The following is a 23,329-nucleotide window of genomic DNA, read 5'->3' on the forward strand; positions in this document are numbered from 1 at the left end:
CATGGGGATTTAATTTTAATCAAGATCCTTTCTCCAGACTTTAAAGCTGATTGAATTGGCAACTCTCGCGCCTCTTTTAAATGAAATAGAAAGAATAAACTTTTCTATAAATTCTTACATATTTCACGGTGCCCGCTCGACCCTCAAATTAAGCTTTTAAGAATTTAATCCAATTTAAAAAATAAAAATAAATGCCTCACGCTCATCCTGAAGTAGCATATTACATGGCCTTAATTCGGTATAGTTTCTGTAGATTTTCCTATTTATAGGGATTCGGTCCTGACGATTACTTTTCGAAACTGTTTTCCATTACTTGCATATTTTTGATGACGCTAAGGGGTAACGTAAAATAAATTTGAAAGTGCTAAGAAAATAAAAATGTTTATTGGAATGAAGTTCTCATGCAATTAAAGGAGCCTGGTCGCAAACGCAGATAGTCTTTGTGGGTATAAAATACATAATGATTTAAAGGTCTAAATAATATTTATTATCTGAACCCAATTTGTATTAGTTAAACGTGTAAATTAATAAATATAAATTGATAAATGTTCAGCAGAATTTGTCGTGTTTATTAAAATTGATCTGCTAAAAAAGTTCATTTCTCTTATACTCTTCATTTGATTAACGGAGCTGTCCCGATTGAGGTATGAATAATTATTTTGTCGAATTGAGGTTTCGAAATGCAAAATTGTAGCCACGAGTTGACGTGGTTGAAAATATACATAAACATCAATTATTTTATCCATTAAATAGTCTTGAATTCATTAGAACGTTTTAATTCGTCACCAGCGTTTGATAAAATCAATAGATTATTTTTAATAAGATGTTGGAGAGCAAATTCAGCAGCGTTTTAGCAATTTACAGCTCAGTAAATTGCGGCATGGCATCCGTTTTGATTAACTTCAATGGCAATTACAGCACATTAAGTGCGATATCTTTGCAGAGTATCATATTAAAGCCTTTAAAACTCGAAGAAATTGGATAGCCCAAGTTTGTCCATTTAGAAACTTTCCTTCCGTACAATATTTTTAATTGTTTATTAACGTTTAGGAAATAGCGGAAAAGGATATTCTTGGGACCTAATTAAAACGTTTAACTAACGGTCGTCAAGTTCTAGCTGCAGGTATTAATTATCTCAGTTCCATTTATCTTCATTTTTTTCTCGAGAAAATCCTTTTAGGCTTTTCTCTCATCAATCAATAAACCTAAGTCAACCGCTCTTGTATTGTCCAAGACCTGGAGAAATAGGATGGGTCTCAAGGGACAGATATGCAATTTTCGTTTAATACAAAATTGCAGAAGGTCGTTTTCTCAGAGTATTTTTGCTTTATTTTCTAGCGCCTTTATCTCCGACCGAACAGCAAATAAAAGTGTCTCGGTTATACAGTTTTGATAATCAAAAATTCTTGCCATGTTTAGTCAGAGTAACTTTAAGCGTTTTAAACGATCTACATATTTAAATTTCCTATGCGCGATCATCAAGGAACAAGAACTCCAACCTATTGGGTTCAAAAGAACTTCTCATGCAATTTTATTTCCAGGCAGGTTTTTTCCTCTTCATTCCTTTGAAAAATATCCAAGCTTAGCAATACTTTGAAAAAGCTTTACCCTGGATAGATCAATTTTTGAATAAGGATTCCGAAAGCTTACCTTTTCAAATAGTCTCATTGATAATATTTGCCTCGTATATACCAATATTTCCCCCAAAAAGTCGTTCATTGTTATTTTGGGAGGCCCTGAAAAAGCAATGAAATTACTTTTTTCTTACTAGCCTTTGTTTACTTACCGGCTGCTCTGGTTAAGTTTTTTAAGCATTCTAAACCCCTCGGCCATGATCATCATAAATATCCCAATCTATTTTTGGATCTTAAATTTGATGGTTTCAAGTATCTGAGTTTTAAAAGGTAAACTAACTCAATTAAAAATGTTATGCAGCGGAAATTATACTGCTTAATGTGTGGAAAAAAGTGGGTGGCCTCCCGCTTGTATCAGAAAGAGCACTAAATACTGATAGGAGCGGCTAAATCTGATTGGTTGCTCTTCAATTGTGATTGATATTAACTGGGCAGCTGGGCCAGGCTGGGCTAGTGAATTTAAGGCCACACCTCCTGTAAGTAGTTCTACTCTTTCTAATCCAGGCGTTTATGAATTCACATTGTTCAGCTCAAAGCATAGGGGCCATATGGCACATGAACGTGCATATGGAGAGATTTTCGATGTATATATATTTTTATACATGTATTATTTTAAATTGGCTGAATATCGACAACCACTAAGAAGCGATTGTTCGGTATAATAAATATATCTACATATAAAGACTTTTCGAAATTTATTGTCTCATTTAGTTGAAGCCAAGAGCTGAGCACGACCATTAAAATCGCTCTTAGTGAAGCACATGGCGTTATTAAAAATGTTAGCTAGCAAAGTTTTAGATTTAATTAAAAATCCTTTAACGGATTTCTACTTAACTCATTTCATAACTTTTTATCGTTAAAAGACCAGCATATTAAATCAGGTGTGCTTGAAATTGCTTAGTTTTAATGGGATATGATCTGAAGGAAATTAAGCGAGCTGCGTTCTTTTGCTCGGGATTTTGTTAGGGCTGACAAATCGGTTAAATTTATAAAGATGAGAACTGAACTGGAAAATATCACAAGCACAGTACAGAAAACATAATTTATTAGATTCTTTATTTCGTATTTTATTTGCGTAGACATGATGAATTATAAACATAATCCGCGATCTGAGCAGTATTGTATTCCTGTTGAGTGAATTTTTCCTGGAAATCCTTTTCGCGTTTATAAAGATCCGAGCCTAAGTACAACCAAAACGCAAATGGAGTTTTGCTTGCCTACCTGCAAATATTCCTGCGTCATTCACGGAAGTTGGATAATACCATTATGAAAAGCACGACCAGTTGTTTTAGTTTGTATGTATCTACTTTAATGAGGATGTGAAGTTACTTACTTTTTGTGTATACTGATTTTCACTTTTTGTGTGAAATAGAGAATTATTTAGTTACCATCACCATCCCAATCTTAAGTCTTAAAGTCTGATATTTTGCCGTGAATATTTGCATATTGTAGACTTTTCCGGGGTTAACTACATTTGCAAAGTATTAGAAAAGCTTAACAACTTTGGTAAACTACCGAAATTGGATATACTTAGGTCACCGAGAAATGTCCTACTCCCATTTAAAAGTGATTTTGTTGATGCCGCTCAATTTTCTTCCTTTCACCCTAAATCCCGTACATTATTTTGCTCCCAAATGATATATAAACCTGGAGAGTTTTTCGGGCTTTAAACAGTAGTGGAGACGAATTTCTTCCCCAAGTTTTGCAAGTACGCGAAGCTCGGACTTTGAGTATCCGCTGCAGCGTTATCCTGAAAATGGTGGGACATACTACCGACCGAAACACTGTGATAAAAATATCTATATAAAACAAGGGAAGGTCGAATAATCGAATTTGGAAGAAAAATGTGTTTTATGCTCGTAAGGAAAGTCCGAATAAACTATTCAACCTTAACATTGTCTACCGTTTTTGAACACATGCATAGTTTCAGAATGGTTTTGTCTGACTTTCGTTGTCTTATGAAATGGAATCTCGTACTTCCACTTACTTACAAAAATGTGTACCTAAGCTTTAGATCCGAGAAAATCTGTTTCAAGGTGGCATCAAAAACTCATTAGTTTTAATCAATCAACTCATTAGTTCTCCTACTATGAATGTTAAAAAAACGTTGAGTTTTGGTTATCAAAATCCATCCCACAGAAGTTTTTAAGTTATTGTTGCAATCTAGTGTAATGGATTTATATATACCTATTTTCCTACATCTGAAACATGTTTTTTTACTAATGGTTCAACAGCTGACATCGTTTCATGCAAAGTGGTTGTGTGCTTTCATATAACATAAAGCACAAATTTCCAGATATATTTGAGCAAAAGGTTCGTTTCAGTTGTTGCTAAATAGAGAATCTGACATTCTGTGAATTATGATGGCTAGCTACATACATGTTTACATTTTTAGCTGATGGCATATCTTTTCCATATGGAAAAATATCAGTGCTTTATGTTGCAGTGACTGTCATTTTGTGATGTTACCAATCAATCCGCTGCAATAAATTCTTCAAAGTTCTAATAAAAATTTGTCGACGAAAAAGGAATTTCCAGGGAAGGAAATCAACTTAACTCATAGTTTAGCAGCATGTCATTGAGGCCATTTATTTTATTAAACATGTCGGAAAGTCACATTTAATGATTTTCGATCCCTACGAGACCATTTATTTTAAATGCATTTGCTATTTGCGACTGTTTTCTTATGCGCTGTCCTGATATGTTCGCTTAAGTGAGAAAACAATTTAATGGAAATTTCCTATAAAGTAAGAGAAATTTTTAGCTGACTGGTTAAGGTCAGAGTTCTAACGATAACTAAATGTGTAGATGCGGAATAATCGGGTCGCAAGCCGCACGTTGCAGCCTCTATTAATCAGTTCCAGAGCCACAAGTTCTTGTCGACTCCAGACACTTCAATTTAATATTTGTGATAAATCGTTATTTCTTTAATATTGTTCGTCAAATACAATGTTTTATTGCCAGCCTGCACCTTAAACCAGGTAATATTGAACGTAACAATCGAAGTGCATACGCTTGTCTTTCTGCAATTCGTAGAGATGGATTGATGGAATTATTTCTTTTTTTATTCGGGTTAAGGCACAATAAAAGACGTTTTAAGGATATTCCATGAAAGAAACGATTTTTGTGGGTCGTCACAGGACATCGGCGTCGGGCTGACTGCTTCGGTTGGCGGCATAGATTCCCGTGCCAAAAACCGGTCCAGAACCGATCCAGCTTTCAGTTTTTGAATAGTTATAGTCAGCCAGCCGTGACGATCGCTTTACTTGCGAAAACTAGACTGGAACTAGAAAAATTCAATTTAAAGAAAGATTCTGTAATATATTTAAATGCATAAAGATCACATACGTGGCCTATTTTATATTCATGTCGCCTTCACTCCAAATATTCCTTTTTCGGGCATCTTCAATGTAATAAACTTCCAATAGGAAATTGTAATATTTATCACATTAACCCAGTTTTCACTCAATTACCTGACGGTGTTCAACCCACGCAATCTGAAACAATCTGAAATATGGAAGTACCGTAAGCAAAATGATAAAATTTATGTTCCCAAAGCCAAATCGAGCAGATACAGAATCCCTGTTATTATGTATCTGTTAATCATTACAAATCTGGAAAAACCGACCGCATGTAATGAATAAAAAAGCCTAGTCCCCTCAATGCACAAATGAAATGCAATTTTTAATGGTTAAAGAACAGCTTTATTCCAATTGTTTAAATTAGGATTCGGTCCTGCCGCACTACAAAACTTTGATTGTACTGCTGGTTGATTTATTAAAATTATGGTTTCAATTGCATGAAACCAGTTATGTCGGCTTCATTATTAAAATTCGTGAAATTTTGGTCCGAAAACATCAGAGATCTGTTGATTTTTTTATTTTATTTAGGTATTTTTTTAAAAATCTGCTTGGATAACCAGAACTCTAAGCCCTTAAAAACCTTTATCAATTCATTTTTAAATCCATAATTTGGTAAACCCAAAGGGACCAAACAGTAACAAAGTGAATGAATTAGTTCTCAAAACTCGTTAGGAAATTGATTATATTTGCTAACCAAAAGCTCCATTTTAAGCAAATAAAAATATATAAAACCAACATTTCCGAAACATCTGCATATACGAAACGAATTAGTTTTATTAGAATGAACATTTTATATAGCCGCCGATAAAGTGAACTAATATTACATTTATTTGCACACTTCTGTGAACATGCTTTGGCTTGTTTGACGAAAAAAGCTATAATGTTTTATAGGGAAACTATAAAAGAGTTATTGATTTAGATACTTTTCGATGCTTCTTTTGAACACTCTTTCAACATTTCAAAACTAACGAAGTAAGTTTTCCGGTATTACATAATTTAAATCGGGCTGCTTTTCCGTTTAACATTTTCATTTTTCAAACAAAATGTGCAACGTTTACGGCCTTTTAAAAGCGGACTCAAAATTGAAATGGAGAGAGCTTTCATGAAGGCTCAAAATCGCGGTCTTGGATCTGGAAAATGGCAGATTGTTTTCAAAATCCACTAAAGTCGGAAAAATCAATTGGAAAGTCGACAGTATTCCGAACAGCGCTTATTACAAAGGGCGACGGAGCCTTATGTCTTTAGCGGCTTCCTAAAAATGCACAAAAACACTTGAGGGAGCAAATTTATACGTATCACACAAGTTTACATTAAATAAATCTTCTAAAAATTATTTCGATTAAGATAGCGCTTCAGTTTGTAGGTCTTAACGTTTTATTACTTTAATCTAAAGTTTTTAATCAGGTTTCTTAGACCTTTCAACTAGTGTAATAAAATTAAGAAGCAAATTAAAGGTTAATTGAGACGCTTGTTCAAATTAGCTAAATCTTTATTTTGAGGTGTAATAATAGAAGACTATTAAGGAGTAAATGTTTGCAGATACCTAACTTTACCCTTGTGACTACGTAAGTTTCAGGTAACTGGAGATAATTTGACATCGAGGTGAAGCGCGGATGTGCAAGTTAATAGAACTGAGTTAAGAAGGCATTTAATTGCCAAGTTTATGGCAGCCTTGACTTTTAGCCAAATCCTTACTAACTAGACATTGCTGTCTAGATTCTTTGCCAATTAACAAAGAGACGTTTATCTAGTCCCTAGTCATTTCAAATTTAAATCCACAGGCTCGTACATAGTGTAATTATATTTATATTTAATTTAACTTAAACCCTGAAACTTATGACAAAACATAGTAAAAGTAATAATAAACAATAAAAGCCGTGTACTGCAAATATCAACCTCCTAGAACAACCGTAACTAATTTTATAATGTTTCCCATATACCCATCTTATAAAGTTGTAATTGAATAAACGCGAAATCAACTTCACGACTGGGGATCGCTCACAGAAAAATTGATATAAACAACTTTGAGGAGATCGTTTAAACTTTTTATTTAGAAGAACTTCTTAATTTTGTTTAGATTATTTTCCCCTAAATTTATCCGCATGGAAGATGTACTTGACGTATTTTTTTCGGAAGATTGGAAGGTTTATTATATCGTAAAGGACTATTTTATTGAACTTTTAAGGATTTACCTCAGATCAATTCAATAAAGTTTAAAGTCTAAGCTAGGTACACATTGATGCAGCTAAATATGACATTTAAATCTCAAGTCCTTTAGTAAGAATCCTAAAACAATAACAAAGTTTGTGGATTAGCATTTTAATGGCCGTTCTAAAGAGGACGCTCAATTTGAAGGTAAAAGTCTTATCTCAAATTATAAGCTACCGAACATCCCCGGCATAATATAGCCTTATAGAGCCAAAACCTTCACAGCTCCTGCCAAAACATTTTCGTTAAAAAATATGCCAGAGGGCGAGAAATAAGTGTTATAAAAAGCTGCAGAAAATTGCTTGATTCGATTTAAATAAACGGGGGTATCGAGTTATCCAATTCCTTTATGTATTCAGATTTAAATTGAAGGCTTCATATTCATGTGGTATTCACTTCAAACAAATTAAATTTTTTATCCGTTTTTTTCCTGATTTTATCGAAGATTTTCCATCGTGGAAAATTAGTTGCAAAATGCGGCTAGGAAAATTGACAGGAAGCAAAGTGAGCATTAGAATTTCAAAGCAGACTTTAATGCAGTAACTTCGGGTTTTAAGTATTAGATATAATTTATTTAAACTGGCCGCCTTTGCGCTAATAGTATTGGAAACGTTAAATAGATTTAAATAAGCTGCACTAGAGCCCATATCCGACATTTGCAAAATTAAAGCAAGTTACGGCAAAAAAATCCAGTTGAGATTTTTCTACTTAGATGGCCAAATAAACTGTTCTTGGCGTGGGTCCCAAGGACTGTTCCGGATCATTATTATCAGGGGATTAAACGCCGTTTTGTATAAATTTCTCAATTAATTTCCATTATTTTCAGGCAGTCACAGGGGCAAATTTGTTGGCCCACGTTAAGTTTGCTACTTTTTCTTTATTTTATTTCCATTTTAGTTGAAATATTGCTTTTGCCTGCTTTCTCATAAACTCAATAAGCCCAAGCTTAACAGACATTGTGTTCAAGCTAGTTTAAACAGGCAATTTTAGTTGTGCTTTTAATTAGAGTTGGGTCTTATGACCGTAAAATATGTCGCTTTCAATTATTCACTTGGGATACATCAAACAAGATTATTCATTATTCCTATCTAGGTTATATAACATCAAATAAATTGTGATTTGTATTGCGGTTAACCGACGTTAACAATTTTGATGGAATTTATTGATCAGCGATACGTGTAAGGGCTGGATATAAAATACATTTTAATAGCATGTTGATTTTCCATCAAATACTTCCCTAAACCAACAATATAAATTATTAACAATGTATAAAGTGTCGTTAAACAAAACCATTGTAATTAGATGCCACCGAATTGCACTATACCATCCATTGTATGCTTTAATATATAGAAAATCGATAATACATTAATTACCATTCTCTTGTAATTAATAGATAATATAATTAATGTCCTAAATTATCCCATGCAGATATACGAGTGCTGATTTCACCATTTCGCTTCACTTTAATTTTTGATGCCTTGATCTTTGCTTCTAAAAAATACGTTTGTTTAACTCCGCAAGAGTTCAACAATAGTATTATGAAAACTTTGGATATTCCGCTACATCGAATCGTTTAAATGTTGTGATCCCCTCAATAAATCAGAAACCTTTAGCCAGATTGGGGTTTATTTGACACCATTTCGGTAAAATTATTATTATTTATATAAAATTATATAAAATATGGCTTTCTTTGATAATTGCCGTGATATACATTTTTATTGGGTGAAAGTAATTTCTGGCCCTGTAATTAATGCTTTATGCCTTACTCGACGAACGTCTTGCATAAGAATGAGTGCATAAGTCGACTTCCGAATTGGGTTTTAATCTGATTTGTTTGAATTAAGAATACTAAAATCATTTCCTACGAATTACTCAACTAAAGCTCAGCGCCACAAATCTTTCATTTATTTATTCTACATGAAAAGTTCGTCTCTGGTTCATAATGTTCGAACTTCTTCCTCTTATATTCAGTGCTTACCTTATGAACTAATTCTTCCCTTATATTGTGTTGTTACTAATCTGCCGCGAAAGGTTTATCCTCTAGATGGTTGCACGCTTTAGGGGTCTGGAAGCTGAAAAACAAACCGTTCTAAAATCTCTTTTTATTTTAACAGTATTTAAGCAACAAGCTGACTTGTTATACAAAATTGTCCGGGAGCTACGAAAATGTGATAAAATCAATGCACAGGTGCAATGAAAGTATTGAAAAGTTTTCGACACCAAACTAACCGCGTAATACTTTCGAAGGAATAATTCAGGCAAAACAATCACGAAAGTGGAATAGAGGAAATAAATCATCTAATAGAATATCAGTTTCGCCTAACTTGGGCCACTAAATGCCATCAATTTAAATAAAAATTCGGCAGACGTTATTTTACCTATAGCCCCATAAAAACGTCAATATGCGGTCTGGTTTTTGGTAGATTATTTATGAAGGGATATTTCTATAATGTGCTTGCAAATCAACATGCAAAGGAAAATATGTAGGCATAAAACAAATAATATTAGCTTTTATGTTGATTAACGCAAAATCGTATCGACTGTTAAACGAATGACAAATATGACTAATATAATGACGGTTTGCTTCTGTAGTGGTTTCTGCGGTGGAGTTTGTTTAAATACTTGAACGCAGAACTTTTTGCTAACGTATGGGAGATGTTGAATGATTAATTTATGATTCGTTGTATATGTTTACTGTTTATTGCGATTGTTCAAATAGTAGCATTAGATGTGGTAGGGAATTAATTAATCAGCTAGTTGCGTTTGGGACAGTTTTTGTTAGAGGTGTGCTTGACGGTTTTTTTCTGGATAAGGTTAACGTTGCAGTTTCACTTTGGGATTAGGGTCCAAGAGCGGTTCCAAAAGGAACATGTTACTTTTTAAATTTTGACTTAAAAATTCACAATGATGCTGATGGTAAATATAGTGATGATAAATAATGATTTATTCTCTTTAAAAAAATAATTTTTAACATGTCTAAAAATGGAAAAATGTTTAAAAGCTAATTTTTATTACAAATTGCATTAACATTGAAGAATATTTTTTTTGCCGATGCTTTTTGCTAAGCCTAGCTAAGCTTTTGGAAAATAATCTCTCACATGGTACTCAATTTTACCAATTTTGAAGTGAGCAGGTAAAAACGGTTATTGAATGTCCCGACGGTGTCGCATCGGTTCTGTGCTGGTGCGAACCACTTGTTCGGTTTTATGAGACTGTTCCAAAAATAACCGGTTAAATTGGCTACCTGAACTGCGGTTCTAGGTTAAATGGTTGGAACACTGTTATTTTAGCGGTAACGTTAAATACCGACCATCCGTAGTTTCTGTATGGCGGAGGAAGGTGTGTACACCCTTTGAACAATGTACTGTATATTTAGAAATTAATCAGTAATTTAATATATATATTCGAGATGGCTTCAAAGTTGTTGCAATATAAACCATTTCGTTACAAACCTTCATTCTGGTTCCATCTTGATTCAATGGCAATGACAAATTTATAGTGCAGCTCTAATGCCTTGTTAGTTTAAGACAAATAGGTACATCTCGAGATATATCATTAGGCTTATACATGTCTCTTTACTAAAGTCCAGTATCAAATGCATTAAATTGCGGAACGTCTTAGAAGTTCTCAAATATCGTTTATCATGGATTTGCGAGCACCTTTCAAGATATTTAGCTAAAATTGCTACTGTTTGTCAGGGTACAATTACTAGCATCAACGTGTTCCCGATCATTTATTTATAATGTTTTACCTCACAGCGTTCGATTTAGTTCCAGGACTGTGCAAATTTGACACATTGATATATAATAGAACAAGGTTGGGGAATGGTTGTCTTAACGTTAATAATTAGGAACATGTAGTCCTATATCTTGCTCCTATTGAGCGGCTATTTGGGTGAACCACAAATTAACGCCTAGAGTTGTCAGCGTTTATCGGGAAGTCCGGTCTGAGGTCATCTTTCTTGGTTGAACAACTTGTTTAGACGGTTTTGAGGCCGTAACCACACCCTACAGTGTTTAACGGCCGAATAAACATTATTAATAATAAGTTTAATAGCCTCTATTTTGTCCGGGTACTGGGCTTTCAAGTTCGGCGTATGGAAAATTGAGCAGTAGTCTGTGATAGAGCTCTGACGGAACATAATGGGCTGATTTTATTGACATTTAAACCAAGATTAATGAATTTACATAGTTTGCCCCACATAACATCCATGTAAAAAGAGCAACCTCGAAGCTGGTCCTTAGCAGCAGTTTCCGAAACTAGCGCAAGGTTTCTGATGCATCAGTTGGAATGGCGTTGTAATTAACTTACTTACCAAAATAATCTTTTTGGTTTTTAGTCTCTATAAACAGCGGGCCAAGTTATGTCGTAATCTGTAAGATTGTTTAATGGTATAAATCGGTGGAAAAGCGTGAATGAGTTATGGACCATAAATTTGTCATCCCTTGTTTCAATGGCATTCATAGGCGTTAGACAAAAAATCGACTTTTTATCGCCGAGCCACATTTTTACAGCTACGCAAATAATTCAATACCTACAGTTGAAGAAGCTGAAGCCTTGAAGTGTTTTGCTTATAATACAAATCATCTTATTGAAAATTGTTCACCCAAACACGTGGCAAGAAATATTTAATTAGGAAGCAAATAGTACTTGATAATCGTCGCAGTCGGTTTCATTCGCCTGACATATTTTGGGATTGGAATGCTTTACAAGACATTAGGCTGACATTGATTTTCCCAAATTTGATCGCGCCAAAGCAAAATTGGGTTGCGTTTTGATTCCAGGAATATTTTTACCCCTATTCTCACAGTTTAGTTGGAGTAACCCTTATTGAATAAAAACTTGATTGAGAAAACTCGCTGTATTTTTCCTACCAAAAAGGATAGTACGCATTGAACAAGCCAATCTTTACATTCCCAGTCTGACTTAACATCGATCAAATAATTTTCTAGTGCGCCATTTGCCAACTACAAGAGGCTTTTCCAAACAACATTAGTATTTTTAGACCCGATTTTTTGTTGGACGTCTAGAGCCGTTCAAGTTCCGAATAAAACACTTATGTTGGAGAATAACCTAATAATCCTGAATCAATTCTTTATTACCCTTGCGATGGGTCCCAAGTCCAAAAACAACAGCGGTATTTGAAATGGCTATAATAACAGTGCTGACAAAGCCATAAATAAAAATAAATGTTTTGGTTTTTATATATTTTACGATCAGTTGAGTGGAAACCCTAGATGATGTCCAGCGGAAATAATTTGAAATTGAGACACTAAAGGGAGTTCGTTTTTGCGGCACACCCTAATGAGGTTGAACATTTGTTTTAAGCTGCGGTTTTTCATATATCTATTGATTCCGATCTGATTTTGTAGATATTTTTTTTAATTTGTGAAACATTTTTTGATTTATATGAAAACAATGAATTTTTCAAAGCTTTATACAGACAATTACATAGTGTGTGGATCAGTATTGGTAAAAAATGCAACGGGGGTTCTTGGGGTCAAAATAACACGATTTAATACAACTTATCTTAGCAGAAAATTGCACGGAAATAGAAACACAAGGCGTCAAAATAATTTTTTTAATGGAAAATTATTTTGTCAACGAAAAAGTTATACCTAGTTGGTATCTTTGATGTCAACGGTTTTCGAGATATTTGCAAATAAAAAATTAGGTGCTATGCATCTACGAAAATAAACTGCCTACTTATGGACGGAATAATGGAGGAAAATAATAATTTAATGATCCATAACAATTTCATGAACACTACACTAAATAAACTTAATACCTCTAATAAAAAACTGATCAGATTTGACAAAAGTTGTTCAAAATAACGTCCATTAACTTTAATCAACGCGTAATTAAATCCAGATGATTTTCTAATTTTAAATGTTTATTCCAAAATGTTTCCACAGCATTTTCAATTTAATAATTAGTGTCGTGTATCGATCGTTTCTTCATACACTAAAGCCCTTAGGCATCTACACATACAAAAATCTAGAGGATTAAAATTCAAACTTTGCAATGGCCATAGTGTTTCACTTCCCCGACCACTACAACGATTCGGAAAATTTGCATTTTAGTAATTCCTCACTTGCAGTGAAAAATGGGCTGCGGCTGCATCCTGCATGAATACCATATCATGCCTTATCTTTAGGGGAATGTCTTCCAAATAATCACGTAAATCATTTTGTCGAAAATCTAAATACAAATTTCCATTTAAATTGTATTGGGTGGCTCATATGAAGACCGAGACAATTTGTGTAATTAAGCCTACTAATTAATTATTTTCACGTGCGTACTTAAATAAATTTCAGTAAAAAAGTCCCAGTTGTTTGTGAGTTATATGAAAAATACTATGCAAAAAAATATATTTGACCCCTTGTATTTCTGGTTCCGTTCACTTTTCTTCTAGGTCAGTTGTACTAAATCGTATCCTCATGGATCCACCATTAAATTTACTACTTTTTTACTATTCATTCATGAACTTCCTGTAAAAATACATTTGAGAGCCAAGAATTGGTTATCCAAAAATAATAATTAGTTAACAACGATTCGTCGAGAAATTTCACATTTCAAACCTTTATAATCCAGCAAAACTAAAATACTGTCAAATTTAAATTCAATCGAGCTGAAAACATACAAGCGTTAAGCTTGAATGGAATATTTAAATCTTATTCAATTTAACAAAAGTTGAGTTCAGATTTTGTTGTTTCGCATTCAACATTTTCAGTTCAAGCCTGGTTTTCTAGCCACTTCTGTGTTTTTGTATACACTACACATATAAATCTGCTGTCTAAACTTTACTTAACATGCTTGCTTTTGCATGTTTGTACATTTAATTTGGGAAATATGAAAGCTCTGTGACTGTAAGTTTAATCTTCATTGTCACGTTAAATACTTCGCCATAGAGAAAATTAGTTTTAATTTAGTTGTCAAATTTTGAAAAGTGTGGACGATAATTTAAGCCTAGTCTTGGGAGATTTTTAATTAAAGTCGGTGATTTATTGGCAGACAAATCGAAAATCTCAAGTAGTTGGTGGTGGCCAAATTGATGTACCAGAACGTGAACATATTTCCATATGTGTAACAAGAGCTCATTTACCGTTACGCGATGTGGATGACAGCGGGCTATATATTTTAGAGTCTCTCTGCAGGTGAAAAATTGAATTGTATAAGGAATCGCAGTTGAAGATTTTTATTAAATTTACTTTCGTCAAGTTCAAAGTTGATTACTTTCCAATCTAACTCTCCAAAACGTACAGCAAAGGCAAAACGTAACTGGTAATAAATGAAGGAAATACTAAAAAAAGTCATTTCGCCTATCATCGGGAAAATCGATTTCCTGAGATACAAAGTGATATTTCTCCCAAACATTCCTCAAAAAGAATTATATACATCTTTAATTTAAAAAATGAGTAATATGAGAAAGGTCTCGGCTAAAGCATTAAACGAGTTTTTTCAATTTCTTGAATCCGATGTTAAAAACAAAAGTTATTATATTCCCGTCTGGCAAGGAAATGCTAAGGGGGAACTCGAATGAAATTGGAGAAAAAAAGGCACGTAGTATTAACATTCAAAACGTAGCTAAACGTGTTGCATATAGACATATTTAATATGGAGATGTCGATCATGGTACAGAAACCTTGACATATCGGAAATATTAGAAATATTACCTTAGTCGGGGGTTTTTGAATATAAAATTTTCAGGATACTCATAGCATATTTATGTAAGCTGAAGTTTTCTCACTCGGTTTTTATGGGCTATAGAGAAAAGTAATACCCTGTTGAGAAACAATTCGAAACATACAGCTTTTTGTGTTGATTTTGTGTATGAATATAAAGCAAATTTTTATAGAGAGGGATTTATTAAGACATATTCTTGCGAAAACTTGACGTTACATTCGTCCTCGTATCAAGGATTTTACTTTTGTCTGCCTTCTAACATTCCTCTAACGTTACTTTATAGTCTGGGGCTGATTGAAGTATAAAACATTTATTACAGACGACATTTAACAGCAATAAACATTTACAGTGATAATAAAATGTATTAAATCCTGATATGAATTATATGTATGTTAAAATGTATCAAACTCAGAGTTATGTGCACATTTAATAATTAATTTCCTGAATATAATTACAATATTATTTAATAATTCCGAATTTCATTTGCACCACTTTTCAAAGCAAAAATAATTAAAATGTAATAGTTGTACGTCGTTATGAAACAACAGGTTGGACACGAATATTAGAAGCCTACATATCAATTTCCTCAAAACAATATTTATGTGTCTTCTATTTTTGTGCCTTAAATGAGATTGGATGTGCCCGTATGTTTGTTCCTAATTTTTCCATAGATCATCATCATGGAATATCAATCACTAAAAAAAGAGATTTAAATATTCTCTCATTTCGGAAACGTGAAACAATAAAGTGATTTATTACAGTGATCGTTCCCGATGTGTTTATAAGAGTCAAAACAAAATACGGTGACATCATCCCTTAGGAAACTACTTTGAGATGGTCGATGAAAAGGCCCGGAAACAAAAAGAATTCCGTCTAAAATTGCCACTCGATGTGATCGAGGGCGAGATAAGACAAAGAACTTTATGGGTAATAAAACATCGAACTGGGTAATAGCCGTAGTACACGTTTTTAAATTATAAATGAGATAGGCTGTATAAAAATGTCGTCCACTCCCGGAAATTGTCTGAGAATTGTGTCCAAAAACGTTTTAGTTTATTTCTTGTTCTGTTACATAAATCTCATCTGTTTCAAGGTGTCGCAAAATAAAGAACAGATTTTATCGTCGTCTGGTGTAGCTGCTTTAACACACGAATTATTGAGCTGGCTTTAGTTTCTATTGTAATATTTTACTGTTTAATTGTACATAAACCTCCAGCGCACTTCTATGCTCTAGACTCCTTTATAAAACTCCACTCTATACTTAATTATTTGCGCTTCTCTCAAACGTGCACTTATATTCCGGCTGTTTTGCCCTATTTAATTACACGTGTTGATTGGTCATTGCCAATACAGCTTTTCAAAGTTGCGGCGGAAATAATTAATTTACAGGCAACAAAGCACTGAGAATCGGTAACAAATCACACACATTTAGCGATAAATTAACAATTCTAAGGACATTAGTTAAGGACTATCTTTCCAGGAAATCATGGTTCTACGATGTCAAGGGTCGAAAATATATTATTGCATTTTATACTGTGGGTTGGCTTTACACTTTGCAAAGAGGACGATTTCCTGCTTCTAGAGTTTTAAATTTCTATCGCGTCTTCGAAACCAAATAAATTTTTGCTCGAGCAGAATCACGTGCTCTAAGTGCCTCAAGATAAGCAACTAACTAGTCGATTCTTAATCCAAATTAGACGTGAAAGCTAAGCGTATGTTGCTTTTGCTGAAAAGAATTTAGTATACTTTTAGGCTTATTGAACCACAGCTATCGTCCATAAATTTCCACTATCTCTCCATGTTTTGCTGCAAACTGGCTAGACGGATAAGCCAGGGTTTGGGAATAGGTGAAAAGTCCCAATGAGTTATTGGAAGGCTCACCAGGAAATGTCGATACTAGGAAGATTTAATTTTGTCTATGTATGCGCATAAAAATTCAGTCAACCTTTTCACCCGGAACAATATTTCAAAATAGTCAAAAACAACTGTTGAAATGCCTTTTTATATACTTTTCATAATATACACATGTACCTACTCTTCACTCATATCGCTCCCTCCTATTTTTAACGAATTTAGCTCTATTTCGTACGAATTTCTGTTAAAAGGGACTGACGAACATGACACTAATTGGCAAAAACTGCTGCAATCCATACTAATAATTAAGCAACAAATGTTTCCTCATTACAAATCTAATTTTAATTAATGCTGAAATGCGTTCTACTACTGCGTTATATGCCGAGTATGACAGTTATTAATTGATTATCCGACATGCAAAGAACATTTTTTGCTTGTGGTAAATAACTAAAACCGTGCTCAAAAAATTATATGGTTATAAAAAATAAAATTGTTTAAAAGCAATAGAATAGTTTCAAGCCACTAATAAAACTAAATAAAAGTACATTTTACATGTACAACTACATTTTATGGCGTTTGGAATTCATAAGACGAGGATATTAAATGCTTCTCAAAAAATAGAGTTTCAACTGCATAAACATGTTCAGTTCCTTTGAAACATGCTTCATCGCTATCGGCGCAAAAATTTGCAAATTCACATAACGTCTTCTATGTATAATAAAGTTTAAAAATGTCTGGAAAATAATAGATACCGTCTAAAATTAATTATAAAATTGCCCCTACTTAAAGTATTAAATTGCTTGCTTTAATTAAATATTTCTAACATTACGCTTGTAGGATCGAATTCCATACGATCCCAGGATGATTGAAATATATCCAATAAATCGACTGAAGACTTAAAATAAATGTTCGCGGCCGTAAACGTTAACTGGACGTCGGCGTATAATAAGAAATCTGCTGAAACAATTGTATTATTGAGCTGCAAAAACTGAGAATTAAATTGTCAAAAAACCGAAAATAAAATGTGCAAAAAGCGTCAAATATTCACGCCTAGAACAGCATTTTTAATGTTTCCAGGTTATTGTGTGAAATTACTAGTAAACAATTTAAGTAGTTAGGTATGATGGTAATAACAAAAATTTCTGAGAGCATACCCCAAGAAGGCCAATTTGTGCCCTATAAAATATTCGTGAGGCGGCAATTTTCTGACTGCCAGGAATTTGCAAAGAAATTTGATTAATCTCCATTGAATGCACTTTAAAGCAGTAATTTTAAGCCCCGGAAATTTTCTTGTAATTTTGTGATATTACGTTGATGCTTAAAGCCAGTTGAAACTTCCATTGCGAGGTGGTGTCTAAATGTGCAAAAATATTTGCGTTTTAATTATTAAACAAGCCTCAAGCGTTGTCTCTGAGGAAACCAAGGATTATCATTCCCCCAATCAGCTAATTAAATTCGTACTTCGTTCTATGTCCACTGCTTACCTAATTCAATATTTATTCTGCCATTAGCTACCTTTTCTTTGTTGTACAATAAATTTGTAAACGCGATCACAAAGCGACGATACGAAAAGCCCATGTGGGGTGCTTCAATCAAAGTAATCGAACACAGCTTTCCAATTTACACAAAACTCGCTGTTTTGCTCCAAATTGGGCGCATTGGGAAACTTAAATATCTGCAGAGATCGCCAAATTGGCATCTCTAGTTGAATATTTGTAAATGTCCCCAACAAGTTTCTAGTGGAAGTAGCATGAAATCCGGCAAGTCAGTGATGTTCTCTTCAAATCAATTTTCCAAATTGTTCTTTAATAGCGCATTACGCCCTGCAAAAGCCCTGAATTATATAACAGGGAGTTAAGAAATGAAATATTTACAAATGAGCGTAAAGGTGTAACAGCCGAAATAAGGGTAATACCCAGGGGTCTCCGATCCTTAACAATCCCGGTGTTCTCCTTATTTATTAATCTGTCAGGACATCAGGGAATTTTTTTGCAAATTATTTCCAAATCCACTTAAACGGCTCGTTATAAAACAATGCACGGTTTACTTGCAGCAGTTTATTATTAAAGGCAGAAGATTTTTTACAAAATCAATTAATGGAGTTCTACTCGATTAAGCTGATCTGTACTTACATTTCACTAAAATGCTTTATTGATGAACATTTTTTGTAACTTACGCGAAAAAGCTCAGTATTTTTCGAGCTTCTCCTGCAGGAATGTTACCAAAAAAAAAATGGTTCCTACCAGTTGTTATGGAAAATGCGGAAAATAGCTTCTTAAAAAACATCACCGCCTAACAACTTTTTAAACTGAAGTTGAGAAAAATTTATTTTTACATATATTCCAAGAATCGCCCTGCAACCTCATTGTTTCGCTAACGATTTCATATAAAGCGAATTTATGAAAATTGCCCTTAATTTCCAATTTTTTGCCCACAATTAGCGCCTTGGAATACTTTTACTTCGCGCCAGAGTTGTTTGAAACAATGGAAATTGTTTTCATTTAATAGTTATTTTTATTTGTTTCTTTCCTAATGACGAAATTAAAGAAAATATAATTTTGAGGAACTAATTTAGCAGCAAATGCACCACTATTAATTTTGCGACCACACAAATTGCCTCAATTACCTGAACAGTGTCAGGCTAATAAGGCTATTTTTAACGAGAAAAAAATTGCATTTCTCATAAGCTCACCGCGGAGTGAAATTTCAAAAGGCTGCATATCTAATTAGGTAATTTGGGGTAATTTCCTAACGAAACAGATAAGTGAAGTATTCTGGATATAAAAGGGAACTGACTGAAACGCCACACATTTTATCGAGCGGAAATTATTATTTGCAAATCTAAAATATTTCCGTTTATAAATTACTTGTCAAACTGTGATAAGATCGATTATGCTTTTCCTTTTCAGTTGAGGTACAATTTGCTTCAAGTTCAACTCCGGAAGCTGCTGGTTTTTTCCTTGTTTCCATTTCCTATACCGCCTTTCTAGGTTGATATATTTTTCATATCTCGAAATTAATGTTGAAAAAACAGATTTATGTAGAGAACATGCCAAATAGCTGTTAATTCGAATAAAACTTTCGATAATCTTTGCAATAAACAATTTATCCGGGTTTATGAATTAGTGGCCAGAATGTTGTATATCAGCTATTTAATGCAGAGCATAGAGATCCAAAGTGTCAGTATAATACTATCGTTATAAATTATTAGTCAGAGAATTGAGAATCTGGTTGGAGCATTTTCGGGAATATATTGGTTAAAATTAAACGTGGATATGGCAATTGAAACTAGAAACTCTGACAATAGAATATGCAGAAATAGAATTGAACTTGGGTATGGTTGGGTATGAATTAAACATGCTGCTCTCATATAATCTTCCTAGCTGAGTAGGGAATAATGTCTCAGAAAGTAGTAGAATGTTATTAAGTTTACAATTAAGAGATTCATTTACTTAATAAAAATTTGTGAGCTCTTTCGATTTTTATTAGAAATATCGGCGATTTTCGAGCTTTTAAGCCGTTGTCGGTTGGAATTTGGTTCTGACGTTTCCCTAGCATCCATGGGAACCATCTTTAGAGTTGCGTCCTTTGAACGAACAAACCTAATAAGCCAAGCACCGTTTGAGTGACTCAGCTTCTAATACGCTCTTGAAAGCTATGTTTTATCCTCATTGACTGTGTGTGTTACGGTTAATTGCAACTAATCTGTTCTTGAGGGCAACACCTATATTCTTAAGATGGATTAAATGTAGGCAAAACACAGAAAATACGAATTTCAATCGAGTTATTATTTTCGAGAGATCTATTGGGTCCCAGGTGCAACCTTTTGCTTGATGAAAACCAGATTTGAGAAAACTTTCTCATATACACGCCATTTTGCTTGACTTATTATATTTGTATCGAGCCGTTCAATGTGGAAAATATTGTATCGTGTGGTAAATATATACCCCTGAGTATTCTCCATAATACTTTTCCTTCAAAGTTTTCCTTTCTTTTACGTGTAAAGAACTTCTAAGCGAACTTCTACCCTAATAGGGACAGTGGGAAAAATTGAATCTGTGTAGTTGAAGTGGGAGTTTCTGAACATCTGTAGAACCGTTTGATTCGGGAAGATGTTTTTAAACAATTCATTTTTGTTACGTTGTTTGTGTAAAACTTCATACAATATAGATCCTAGGAGAGAATGTGCGATAGATATTAATTTATGCCTAAACGGCAGGATATTCGCGGGCATACCAACCTCGTAGTGTGGTAACAATATATAACAAAATAAGCCAAGCATACATTAAATTTTTTACTTTAATTAAATTAGCGTAAATCGGAGCTACAAATTGGGTTTTAAGATAAAATGTGTTCCATATTTCTTGGAACAGCGTAAGAGGGTTGTATGTTCTAATCGCAATCAATCAGCCAGCTTAACCAACCATTCGAAAAGAATTATTAAGGTGAGAGTTTCAAGGCAATTTACCATAAATCAGTCTCGTGCCCCATTGTCAATAGGATTTATTAAAATGATGTATTTAGGACTTTGATTTAATGGATTAATATACTATGTCATCATCAATCAATACATTTTTACATTTATTTGCTGCTAGCTGTAAATTGGTCAACGTGAAAAGCCTAAATAAAACTTTGCTTTGCAGTTCAATAATTGGACAGTATCATTCAATTAACATTTCCGATAATTTACTTTCAGTTCAGTTTGCAAACTGAATATTCACGTTTTTAGTTTGCCTAATAGTTTTTGAAATTCTTTTCGTAATTTAGCAACCAGCTTCTAAAGTTTTAATTAAATGAACTGCATAATTTTATTTTAAAATCTGCAAAATACTTTTTTGTTTCCGACCTAATTTGATGGCAAATTTCAGAATTTTTTATTTTATATTAGACGATAAAATTTGTTAAAACCTACAAATTTCCATATTACCCTGCCGTTTCTGTCAATTACAGGGCAATTTTGAATGAAGGAACGTGGGGATTATTAAATTACACAAAAGTGACAATAAAGATACTTACATTATTTGTAATTCGGTTAGCCGCCGTTGTATATCCGTATTCTAAAATTAGTCGACCAAGAAATAATTTAAAACTTATTATCATTTAATATTGATACTTTGCTGTCTTAAATAATCGGATTAATGTTTTTTTTTGTGTGTTTTTGTTCAGAACGCGTTCGAATGTTGTTGAAAAAAACATTTCGGTTCTACTGGTAGACTGAATTTCTCAGTGTTTTTTTTTAATTCGACAGGCAATAATTCAAGTACTTGGTTTAAAATTTCCATAAGAAATATGGCTAGTATTATTATTTTATTAATCAAACTATTTGCACAAGCCCAACATCCTGAAATATTTAGATTTTTGTTTAAAAAAAAACAGCCAAACTTGGATCATCCTTTTTTGTGACTGTATTTAATTAAATTTAAACATCGGTAGTTTTGTAGACAATGTGTGGTAAAATAGTTATAAATATATTCTGCTTAATATTCCATGGATGATTTGGTTTAATTAGAACACTTTTGATTTGATACCGAATAAAATACTCCATCATTACTGTTTTGGTTTTATGTGATAATACCGTTTATGATAATTTCGTTGTTGTGTGGAAAATGTGGTTAATCCCTGAAGGGAGTTGAAATTCCAGACGATTATTTAATAGCGTCAGTTGATAAAGTTTAATCAAGCTTTAATCAACTAGTTGGTAGGGACCAATTTTTCAGTTAATCACTGAATGTTAAGTGAATTGGCATCTGCTTGCTACCGAGAAAAAAATGGTTATTTCCGCCTTTTTGAAGCATTTTGCAAATATATTCACAATTTCTTCAAATTTTAATTGACAGTTAAGGTTCTAAAGTCCCTGTGGATTAAGAAATTCTGCCTCAGCGGTAACCTGGTTTTACTGTTGTTGAAAATGTCATTTTCTTTTATGGAAAATTTCCTTTCCACCCAATTCGGCATAATATAGTTCACGGTATTTTCAGACTTCTAAAAGTTTCAAATATTTAATAAAGCATAAAATACATTTGTGTCAGTATTCTGCGCTTATTCGGTAATCGAGCTATGGTGGCCGCAAACAGAATTCAGCAGAAGCATAAAAATAAACCTCGGAACTGCCATATATGGCTAAATAATCCGGGATGGAATTTGATTTCGATTTACCGCTGTGTTTCTAGAACATCAGATTCCTATTGTCGCTGAATTGCGGGACATTGTAAAGATAACTCGTCGCACGGTATTCAAGTTCCATGAGAATTTCAATAGATTTTTAAGTGTTTCTGCCGTTCAAAATGTAAATTTCGGAATTATTACCGCAAACGAATCGTCCCACGCTAATAGATAGTAAAACTGCATAGTAAGTTATATTGATTGCAAGAATCGCGGCGGTCACTTCGTCATACAGGAAAAGGGGCTTTCCGCTTCCTTATCAAATATTAAACAAATCATGATTGCGACTCTCCCTTACACTACTACACGCTTATCAATTCACTAAAATTTCCGCACCAAAATTTGATAAACATTTTACTGGCAGCAGAGCAAATGGAGTTTTCAGAAAATGAGAAATGCGTTTAGCGGCAATCAAGGAAAATT

At 33.5% G+C, this 23,329-nt stretch overlaps 1 protein-coding gene across 3 annotated transcripts in view; it reads right to left on the reverse strand.

Moving 5' to 3' along the window:
• The window catches only part of LOC109532951 (hemicentin-1), a 111,893-nt gene that overhangs the window by 57,997 nt on the left and 30,567 nt on the right, over window positions 1–23,329 (reverse strand). For all 3 annotated transcript variants that reach the window (XM_048670596.1, XM_048670595.1, XM_019898106.2), the window contains exon 2: window positions 9,183–9,276. The gene's annotated coding sequence lies outside the window, so the exon portion shown is untranslated. The remainder of the gene's footprint in view (window positions 1–9,182; window positions 9,277–23,329) is intronic.

Source organism: Dendroctonus ponderosae, unplaced genomic scaffold, assembly GCF_020466585.1.
Source record: "Dendroctonus ponderosae isolate FM_Combo_2020 unplaced genomic scaffold, Dpon_F_20191213v2 Dpon_F_20191213_1, whole genome shotgun sequence".
Taxonomy (NCBI): domain Eukaryota; kingdom Metazoa; phylum Arthropoda; class Insecta; order Coleoptera; family Curculionidae; genus Dendroctonus; species Dendroctonus ponderosae.